This window comes from Trichechus manatus, unplaced genomic scaffold, assembly GCF_000243295.1.
Source record: "Trichechus manatus latirostris isolate Lorelei unplaced genomic scaffold, TriManLat1.0 scaffold00076, whole genome shotgun sequence".
NCBI classification, from domain to species: Eukaryota; Metazoa; Chordata; class Mammalia; order Sirenia; family Trichechidae; genus Trichechus; species Trichechus manatus.
Genome location: NW_004444012.1, coordinates 7,257,857 through 7,269,681, shown reverse-complemented (window position 1 = coordinate 7,269,681; position 11,825 = coordinate 7,257,857). Strand labels below are relative to the sequence as shown.

General features: G+C 37.7%; 1 long non-coding RNA gene across 2 annotated transcripts in view; it reads right to left on the bottom strand.

Moving 5' to 3' along the window:
* Nucleotides 1-1,143: 1,143 nt before the first annotated feature.
* LOC111821299 (uncharacterized) overlaps nucleotides 1,144-11,825 on the bottom strand; it is a 284,239-nt gene continuing 273,557 nt past the window's right edge. For both annotated transcript variants that reach the window (XR_002824742.1, XR_002824741.1), the window contains 2 exons: nucleotides 11,215-11,386; nucleotides 1,144-1,315 (listed from right to left, as the gene is read on the bottom strand). This is a non-coding gene — a long non-coding RNA (uncharacterized LOC111821299). The remainder of the gene's footprint in view (nucleotides 1,316-11,214; nucleotides 11,387-11,825) is intronic.

Here is an 11,825-nt window from a genome sequence, read left to right as displayed (position 1 = left end):
AACCATTGTCATAGGGCAATATGTGTACTGTTTAACGAGAAACTATTCCGCAAACCTTCATCTAAGGTACAAAAAAAAAAAAAAAACAGAATTATCTACGTGAGATCAAATTGACAACAGCAACTCAAAAGGTTTGATGGGAAGCCTAGGGGACAGTGAGTTGGAGATAATGATGATGGAATAATTTGGAAAAGGATAGTGAGAATAGCGGCACAATTGGAAGAATGTAATCGATGTCCTGAATTGTACACGTAAAAACTTTTGAAATGGTGTAACTTTGGCTATGTATATTTTCACCAAAAACAAGGTCCTCAAGGTTGAGAAGGGAGAGTGTTGACATGTAGTGGGGCTGTTAACCAATGTCATAAAACAATATGTATACTGACTGTTTAATGAGAAACTATTTGTTCTGTAAACCTTCATCTAAAGTACAATAAAAAAATTAAAAAAAAAAAAAGAGAGAGAGAAGCCTGTGGGGATATGTCATCAAATTCATGTGAAAGAAGGGAAGAAAGAGTCAGGAATGTAGTAGAGAAGTGAAACGTGGAATTAAAATTTTGAAATATATATATTTTATGAAATTTAATTATGGAAATTAAATTGCATATTCCAAAGCTTAGTAAGTCAGGGGTCAATTCTGGGAAGAGAACTCAATGCTGTACATGCAACCACTCTTCCCCAGGGGCTAAATGGATCTTTGGTTAAGCAATGTATATATATATAGAAAAGGCCAGTGCCCTTAGGAGATAAAGGCTTAATTCATGATAGTGGCCAGTGGCCAGTCCATGAAGCCCTGCATCTGCCCTGAATCATACTCCCTTAAGGCTGGATACCATAGCCATATATGGACCCTGATAGGAAAAGGAAGGAAGTATCTTTCTGGAGTCCCCATAAATACTGTAAATAGAATCCAGCCCATCTTACAAGTCAGTTTGAATTCAGAGGAAAGGATCTTTGTTTTGATAGGGGCCAACTAGGCCACAGAGAAGGAAACAGGTGCATAAGCACAGACAACATTTTCTGAAAGAACATTGCTTGGTTTTCCTTTTCTGTAGAAAAAAAGCCAGTGTTCTGTTGTGGTCTGCCTGCCTCTGTGAAGGCTTATATCATTTCAAAGGGACTCTTCTCTGACACTCACCCCATTATCATCCTTGTACTTAGTGACTCACTACAAATGAACTGGAATTCCCAGAGCTGTGCCTTTATCACTGCTGAGAGAGCAGAGCAGCTGTCACGTCGCTGTGGCTTCCTCTTCCCGGGCTTCTAGTCCTTTTATGAAGGTCATTCCTGTTATAGATGAACTTTTTATTGCTAACTGGAGACAATTAAGAGAGAAATTAACAAAAACAGTTACTGTGGAGTCGACTCCGACTCATGGCAGCCCCGTGTGTGGGAGTAGAACTGCGCCTTATAGTGTTTTCAATGACTAATTTTTCAGAAGTAGATCACCGGGCCTTTTTGGTGAGGCACCCGAGTGGACTCAAACTGTCAAACTTTTTGTTAGCAGCCGAGCATGTTAACCATTCATACCACTCAGGGACTCCAACAGAAGAATAGTTGATTTGAATAACTAATGCTTTGGTCAGGTCCTGTCCCCACAAACAGCCCAGTTCTGGAGAGTGTGGAAAGCCCCCTAGAACAGTAACAACACTGACAATACAAACAACAACTATCATTATTAATACCCTGAGAAATGGGATCAATACTACCCATATCTTAAGCCTTCTCCTGAAATTTTTAACATCTGATTTGGAAGCATATTTCTTATTCATTGACAAAAGACAGAGGGCAACTTTAGTAACATCTCTAAAGGCTTACAGAGAATGAAAGCAGAAATTGATTTGAATATTCTGCTATCCCACTTACCTCATAGTGTACAATTCTGCAACTGAGGCAAATATGGAAAAAAAGAAGAGGGAAATAGCCCCAAGAGCAAACTCCAGCCAAGGGCCATTTCTTCATAGCTTTCCCTCTGCATCACTTCAGGTTTGGGGCAATTTTTCAAACTGTGTCTAAGAAACATATCCTGGAGGATTAACAGTATCACTGATAAATCATGATAAGGGCAACTGCACTAACCACAAGGCATTATGAAATCAATGGTAAAGGAATTGGCCATTTTTTTCAAACATTTTATTTTGAGATAACTTTAGATTTACAAGCAGTTGTAAGAAATAATACAGAGGAGAGCAGAGCAAGGTGGTGAAGTGAGCAGACCCTCCTATTTACTCCCCATTGAATCATGAATAAAAACAAGGACAGCCTGAGATTTCAGAACTCCGGATGACAGCTGAGGTATTGGAGAGCTGAGGTGAGTCCAGAACTGGGGGAGCAGAAGCAGGGAAGGCACAAAAGCTGGGAGAATCTACATGCGAACATCAGGAATGCTCACTCATCACAGCCATTTTGGGACAGGGATGATGTCTTAGGCTAGGTTCTCTAGAGAAGCAAAACCAGTAAACCGTATAAATATATATATAGAGAGAGATTTATATCAAGGAAACGGCTCACGTGGTTGTAGAGACCGGAACGTCCCAAGCCCATGGATCAGGATAGAGGCTTCTCCTGATTCATGTAGCCACAGGGGCTGGCAAACCCAAGACTGGCAGGTGAGAGAGGAGGGCTCTTGCTCACAGGCTGTGAAGATCAACAAATCCCAGATTAGCAGGCAAGACTGAAGGTAAGCTGCTAGCTCAAGTCCCAAGAACTGGAGGTCAGACAAACAGGAGCCACCTGCAGGATCCAGAACAAGCAAAAGCCCTAGAGCCTTGCCAGAATGTTCGCTTATATTTCGATGCAGGCCACATGCCCAAGGAAACTCTCTTTTAACTGATTTGCTACTCACGGTAGATCCCGTCATGGAGGTGATCACATATTAAATCTCAATAGGTAAGTGATCAACTGCCAAAGCATGGAGAATCATGGCCTAGCCTAGCTGACACACAACCTTAACCATTACAGATGGGTAACACCCCAAACGGGACAAAGGAAGAGAGCTAATCTGAAGAAGCTGTAGCCCAATTTTTTTAAGGCGGCACAAATTGGCCATGAGAGGGGGTGAAGGGAAACTGTGATGCTGCAAGAGAGTGCTGTTGAATCTTGCTGAGGCCTGAAATGTACAGGCACTAGGATTAGGAGGAACTGCAAGGGCAGCAGGCTGAGGGGAATACTTTAGACTGACAAGCAACACAGAGGAAAATGGCCCACAGCAGGACACTGTGGGAGAGCTTGTGCAGGAGCACGTGTGAAGGAAAGACACAGCAAGTCTCCACCTTTGCCACAGGAAAAGTCAAGCCCCACCACTTACATCAGCTTCTGTGAGCAGCTAAACCCCCTTTCTACACATGTGCTTTGAATTCCAGAGACCAAGCATCCAGAACTCCCAAATCAGCACTGAAAAAAAACCTAAGGATAAGAGTGCCCTCTAGAGGTTCTCAGGGGAAAACACAAACCCCACTGCCGCTCAGTAGATTTTGACTTACGGAGACCCTGTGAGGCTGAGTAGAGCTACCCCATGGTAGCTCACAGGGCTGTGAGTCTTTGTAGAGGCAGGCTGATCCATCTTTCTCCCACAGAGCAGCTGGTAGGCCCCAATCTTTTTATTTGCAGCTTGGCTGCTGTGTCACCAGAGCACTCAATCAGAAAATTTTCCCACAAAATCCAGAATACAAAATTTAAACATTTCAAGACCCAACTGGAGCCCTGGTGGAGCAGTGGTCAAGAGCTATGGCTGCTAACCAAAAGGTTGGCCATTCGAGTCCACAGCCTCTCCTTGGAACATTATGAGGCAGTTATACTCTGTCCTATAGGTTCACTATGAGTCGGAATCAACACGAAGGCAATGGTTGTAGTTTTTTTTTAAGATCCAATTATTTTCTGCTTTGAATTTTTTATTGATACCATGTGTTTTCATTAATGAAGTGTATACTGAATCACTGAAGTGTGTTTGAATTTTTGGTAGGTACTATTTTTTTTTCCTTGCCTTAGCTCAGCAATACTACCTTCAGAGTCCAGAGGGACATATGTGTCCCACAAATTTTATCCCAGAGTCATTGGACATATGAGTTCCAAATAATTTTTATCAAAATCCATACTTTTCTCACCAAGAACATTGATCCAGCACCACCTCATACAATGCCCTGTAAAAACAGTAACTTGTGGCACATGTCCATTTTTCCCATTTTAAACTGTTATACAGGTCTCTGCTAGTACGCAGCACATTCTGTCTGTGGAAGAGTATATTCCCAATAAACCCTAGAGGCATAAAAATTATGTGGTCACTATATGTACCACAGGTCACGAAATAAAAAAAAAGAAAGATAACAAAATGGCCCAAGTTCAACAAAAAAATAGTAAAACACACGAAATCACAAGAGAAGAAGGATTAATCAAAATCAAAACATGAAGAAGAGGAAATTTCCCCTATAGAGGCCAGACTAATGCAAAGAATTGATAATTTTCAGACTATGGTGCTAAATATGTTTAAAGAAAGCAAAAGGCGCACAGGAAACAAAGTAGCAGAGATCAGGAAACAAATAGAGGAACAAAATGAGAAACTCAATGAGGAAACTGAAAACATAAAAAGAAAAACCAAAGAGAACTATTGGAACTGAAGAATAAAGCAACTAAATTAGAAAAAGCAACGGAAATACTCAACAAGAGTAAAAAAGACAGAAGACAGAATAAATGAACTAGAAGACAAAATTACTGAACTTATCAAGTCTCAAGAGAAACAAGAGAAAAATAAATAAAGAAAAGCAAACATACCCAGAAAGACACGTGGTATTCAATTAAGAACTTTAACATTAGATTTATTGGAATCCCAGAGCACCATGACAGCAATATAGGCACAGAAATAATTTTCCAAGAGACAATCTGAGAGAATTTCCCAGACTGGAACAGGTAACTAAGCCTGCAAATATAAGAAGCTACACCGGAGAGACACAAAAAGATCAACTCCATGCCATATCCTAATAAAATTCTTGAAAATCAAAGACAAGGAGAGAATTCTGAAAGCAGCAAGAGAAAAACACAATATAACATACCAAGGATCTTTTACAAGAATCAGTGTGGGTTTATCCCCAGAAACTCTAGAGGCCAGAAGACAATGGAGCAACATATATAAAATACTAAACAAAAACAATTGCCAACAAAAAATTCTTTATCCAGCAAAGCTGTCATTCAGAAATGATGGGGAAATCAAGACATTCCCAAACAAATGGAGTCTCTGGGAATTTTCAACTCCCTGGCCAGCTTTGCAAGTATTACTCAAAGGAGAACTCAAAATGGAAAGGTAAGAGCATTAAATAAATACTCATATCTATACATGGGGAAAAAATAAAATAAATAAATAACAGAGAGAGAGAAAGATCTCCAAAAAAATGCAATACCACAGGGAATCATAAGGACAAAGTATATGATATTTTCAGGGAATCAACTCAATAATTATACCCCCACAAACAATAACACATCAAGTTTGTAAGAAATAAGCACAAAGAAACTTATCAAATATAGATTGTATATTGATGTTAATGGAGACACATCAACAGAAATGGGGGAAGGAGGAACATATCAGAAATAGATTTATTATGTTAAGGTTGTATGTTAACTGTTGTTCATATGTTAAACACTGTTGCAATTGCAAGTTGTGTAATGGAATATATGTAGTAACGACTAAAAAATCACCAAGAAAAACCATTCAGAAGAAAACAAGTAATAAAACAAAAAGCCTCACCACAATAAAGCAGCCAAATACAAACAAAAACAGAAAAATCAGAATAAAAAAACAAAGAAGACATGAAACACTCAAAAAACAAGTAACAAAATGAGTAAGGTAGACACCTTGTTTTCAGCAATAACCTTAAATGTAAATGGTCTAAACTCCCCATTCAAAAGGCAGAGAGTGTCAGAATGGATTTAAAAAAAAAAACTATCATTTTACTGTCTACAAGAAACACATCTTAGACATAAGAACACAAACAGACTGAAAATAAAAGGATGGAGAAAAATATTCCATGCAACCTGTAAACAAAAAGATTAGGGGTGGACATTCTGATCAGACAAAATACATTTTAAATCAAAATCTATTACAAGAGATAACAACGGACATTACATAATAATAAGTTATAAATATATGCGCACCTAACAACAATGCACCAAAATACATGAAACAAATACTGACTAATAAGAAAGGAGAAATAGACGACTCCACAGTAATGGTAGCAGATTTCAACACACAACTTTCAATTATAGACAGAACATCTAGAAACAACATCAGTAAGGATATTGAGAACTTAAATAAAACCATAAGCCAATTGGACCTAACGGATGCATATAGAACACTTCACCCAGCATCAGAACAATACACATTCTTCTCTAGCACACATAGATCATTTTCCAGAACAGACCATATGCTAGGACACAAAATAAGTCTCAACGAATTTAAAAAGATTGAAATCATACAAAGCATCTTCTCTGACCATAATGGTATGAAGCTAGAAATCAACAACAGGAAAAATAAATAAATACATGGAAACTAAATAATATACTACTAAAAAACTATTGGGTCATGAAAGAAATGAAAAGTGAAATTAAAATATCCCTAGAAAAAATGAAAATAAAAGCACAACATATCAAACCTTTGGGAGACAGCAAAAGCAGTCCTTGGAGGGCAATTCATAACAATAAATGCCTACATTAAAAAAGATGAAAGATCCAAAATTATTTACTTGAACAAATATAAAAGGAAGAACAAAAGAAGCCAAAAGTTACCATAACAAAGGAAATAGTAAAGATCAGGGCAGAAATAAATGTAATATAAAATAGAAAAACAATAGAAAGAATTGACAAAACCAGAAGTTGGTTATTTGAAAGGATCAGTAAAATAGACAAATCACTGGCTAGATTAATAAAAGAAAAAAGCAAGAACAGGAAAATAACCAAATTAAGAAATGAAACTGGTGACGTTACAACTGATCCAACAGAGATAAAGAAGATCATAACTGATTACTATGAAAAATGGTACTCCAACAAATTTGAAAACATAGATGAAATGGACAAATTCCTAGAAACACACTACCTACCCAAACTGAGGTAGAAAATTTAAACAGACCCATTACAAAAGAAGAGACTGAAGATGCCATCAAAAAACTGCCAAAAAAAAAAAAAAAAGAATCCCAGGACTAGATGGCTACACTGGAGAATTCTATCAAACATTCAGAGAAGAGATGACACCAATCCTACTGAATCTCTTCAAAAACATAGAAGAGCAACGAACACTACTGAACTTTCTATAAACCCATCATAACCCTGATACCTAAACCAAGCAAAGACATCACAAAAATCTACAGACCAATATGCCTTATGAACATAGATGCAAAATTTTTCAACAAAACTCTAGCCAACAGAGTTCAGCAACGTATCAAAAAAATCATACACCATGATCAAGCAGGATTCATACCAGGATTACAAGGGTGGTTCAGTATAAGAAGGTCAATCAATGTAATCCACCACATACATAAAACAAAGAAAAGAACCATACGATCATATCAATTGATGCAGAAAAGGCATTCAATAAATTCAACACCCTTTCCTGATAAAAAGTCTCAGCAAAATAGGAATAGAAGGGAAAAGTCTCATCATAATTAACGGCATACATAAAAACAAACAGCCGTCATTATACTCAATGAAAAAAGGCTGAAACCTTTTCCTTTGAGAAGAGGAATGAGACAAGGATGCCCATTATCACCATGTTTACTCAACATTGTACTGGAAGTCCTAGCCAGAGCAATGAGACAAGAAAGAGAAATAAAAAGTATCCAAATCGGAAAGTGAAACTATCTCTATTTGCAGATGACATGATTCTATACATAGAAAACCCTAAAGATTCCACAAGAATACTGCTGGAACTAATAGAAAAAATTAGCAACATTGCAGGGTACAAATCAACACACAAAAATCAGTTGGGTTCCTCTACACTAACAAAGACTACTACGAAAAAGAAATCAAGAAAATGGTACCATTTACAATAGCTCCCAAACTGATAAAATACCTAGGAATTAACCTAACCAGGGATATAAAAGACTTCTACAGTGAAAATTATAAAACACTACTACGAGAGACTAAAAGGGACCTACAAAAATGGAAAGACATCTTGTGCTCATGGATTGGAAGACTCAGAACAGTGAAAATGTCAATTCTACCTAAAGTGACCTACAGATACTTGGCAATCTTGATGTAAATATCAACAACATTCTTTACTGAAATGGAAAAACTAATGACCAACTTCATATGGAAAGGAAAGAAAACTTAAATAGCCAAAGCACCACTGAAGAAAAAGAAGAAGCAGGACGCCTCACACTCCCCAATAACAAAACATACTATACAGCCACTGTAAACAAAACAGCCTGGTATTGGTTCAATGATAGACACGTGGACCAGGGGAACAGAATTGACAACGCAGAATTAAACCCAGCCATCTATGGACAACTGATTTTCTACAAGGGGTCAAAGTTCATTCAGTGGGGGCAGAAACAGTCTGTTTAATAAATGATGCTGGCAAAACTAGATATTCACCTGTAACAAAATGAAACAGGACCCATACCTCACACCATACACAAGAACTAAGTCAAAATGGGTCAAAATGGATCACAGACCTAAACGTTAAACCTAAACCATGAAATTCCTGGGAGAAAACTACAGGGCCTAATCTTTTATAAAAATATAGGATAATAACAACAAATGAATGAATAGAAGATGACAAAATACATGAATGGGACCTCATAAAAATTAAAAACTTATGCTTATCAAAAGACTTTATTAAAAGAGTAAATAGACAATCCATAGACTGGGAAAAAATCTTCAGAAATGACTTACCTGATATGAATCCAATCTCTAAAATCTATAGAAAACTTCAATAACTCAACAACAGAAAGACAACCCAATCATAAAATGAGCAAAGGACAAGAACAGAACCTTCACCAAAGAGGTCATCTCTTTGGTGACAAACATATGAAAAGATGTTTATGATCATTAGCCATTGTTGTTGCTGTTGTTAGGTGCCGTTGAGTCGGTTCCGACTCATAGAGACCTCACGTACAATAGAATGAAACACTGCCCGGCCCTGTGCCATGCCCATAATCTTTGTTATGCTTGAGTCCACTGTTGCAGCCACTGTGTCAATCCATCTCCTTGAGGGTCTTCTTCTTTTTCATTGACCATTAGCCATTAGAGAGATGCAAATCAAAACTACAATGAGATACCATCTTACCACTGGCTAAAATGGCACTGATTAAAAAAAAAAAAAAAAAAACAGATAACAAGAAATGTTGGCATGGACGTGGGGAAATTGGAAACCTTATCCATTGCTAGGGGGACTGTAACATGGTACAACTACTATGGAGAACAGTATGGTACTTTCTCAAAAAACTAGAAATAGAACTACCCTAGGCTTCCTACTCCTAGCAATCCCACTCCTAGGCTTCTAGGTATATACACTAGAGATTTAAAAATAATGACATGAACAGACATATGCACACCTATGTTCATTACTGCTTTATTCACAATAGCAAATATACGGAAACAACGGAAGGGCCCATTAATGGATGAATGGATATGCAAATTGTGGTACATACATTCAATGGAACACTACACAACCATAAAGAACAATGATGGGTCCACAAAACATATTATAACATGGATGGACCTGCAGGGCATAACGCTAAATGAAATAAGATACCTCTTTTATAAGAAGAAAAGAATAGATATATATAGAGAGACAAACGTTCATTGGTGATTACCAAGGAGAGGAGATGGGAAGGGGAAAGTATGCCTTAGATCATAGAGACATGTTATTTTTTTTGGTGATAGGAAAAGAGGCACCGAATGTGGATGTAGTGAGCACAGCACAACTACAGTAAAAACGAGTGTTTGAGCACATATAGATGGGTGTAGGCATACTGGTATACTGGTAGGTACAGGTGTATACATAGGTGAGAACAGAGAGAAGTTTCTATAAATCCATTGCTGTCGAGTTGATTCTGACTTATAGTGACTCTATAGGACAGAGTAGAACTGCCCCATAGGGTTTCCAAGGAGCGCTTGGTGGATTCGAACTGTCGACCTATTTGTAAGCAGTGGTAGCTCTTAACCACTATGCCACCAGAGTTTCCGAAGTATCTATAGGTACGTGTAAATAGAAATATGTGGCTACCGGCACATATATTCACTGAAGACACACATATGGATATTCCACAGACATAGCCAAATACCTTCCAAGATTGGTTTTCTGGGTTTGAAAGCTTAGGGCCATAGTTTCATGGGACAACTAAGTCATCTGGTATAACACAGTTCACAGAAATCATGATCTGCATCCTAGTGAAGTGAGTAGCATCTGGGGTCTTAAAAGCTCACCGGCAGCCATCTAAGACAAAACTTTGGTTCTCTACTTGCCAGTAGCAAAACAGTAAGTAGGTAACCAAAAGCTCTGAGAAAAAACAAGTAAATACAAGCCACAACCTCATCTTCCCGAGACCAGAACTAGATGGTGCCCAGCTACCACCATGACCATTCTGACCAGGGTCACAATAGATGGTCCCGGATAGAATGGGAGAAAAATGTGGAACAGAACTCAAATTCTTATTTAAAAAAAATCCAGACAAACTGGCCCAGTAGAGAAGACTCCCTGAGACTCTTGCCCTGAGTCATTCTTTAACCACAGAACCAAGCCTATCCCCTGAGATCATCCTTTATCAAAATAAGCAGAGTGGCACACAAAATAAAGGCTATTACCCATTAGATCAGTGCTTTACCTAAAAACCATCAGTATGAGACCAAAATGTCAATAATTACTCAAAAGCAAAAATGAGAAGACAAGAGGGCAGGGAAACTAGAGTACTGGGAATAGAGCAAATGGAACACAAAGAGAATATTGACACACTGTGATAAATGTAAATAATGTCACTGAACAATTTGTGCAGAAATTGTCAAAAAGGAACCTAACTTGCTGTGTAAACATTTACCAAAAACTCAATAAAATTCAAAAAATAACAAAGAAAGAAAGAACACAGAAAAATCATACATTCCCTTCACCGAGTTTCATTCAATAGTGGTATCTTGCAAAACTATAGTTAAGCATCACAACCAGGATACAGACATGGACATAACCCACCAATCTTATGCAAACATTCAGATTTTCCCAGTTTTACTTGTACTAACCTGTGTGTATATTTAGTTCCAGGCAATTCTATCACATCTGTAGGTTTGTGTAGTCATTGCCACAGTGAAGAGTCAGAACAATTCCATCACCGCAATGATCTCTTTTATATATCTCCAAAGCCAGGGAACATTTCTCGTTGAGTGGTCCAGGGGAATATTTGTAATTGAGGTACTATAAAAAGAGTGACAGAGAAAAATAGTCACATCCTGAGCTTACAAACCAGTGATTATTATGCATTCACAGGAAGTGGAATTAAATACTTCATTATTTGCCCCCTTCAATTCATTTGACAGCTTTTTTGGGAGGATTGTGTTAGACACTGAAAAAAAAGTTCTTAAGACACATGGTCCTTGAAGGAGAGAGGTATAAACAACCAATGGTACTTTAATAAATATTATAATAGAGAAATGTACAAAGAATCTTTAGAAGAAAAATATCCAGTCAACTAGGATTTGCAGTGCTGGTCAATATGCCAAGCGCTAGAGAAACACAGATGTATTAGAATACATCCATCCAAAGTTTCTCCAGAAGAGATCATTTTTTTTCCTCCACTCTTTCAGTTCTTCTCACCAAAATAAAATCAGACCAGATATACACAAACAGAGAAATG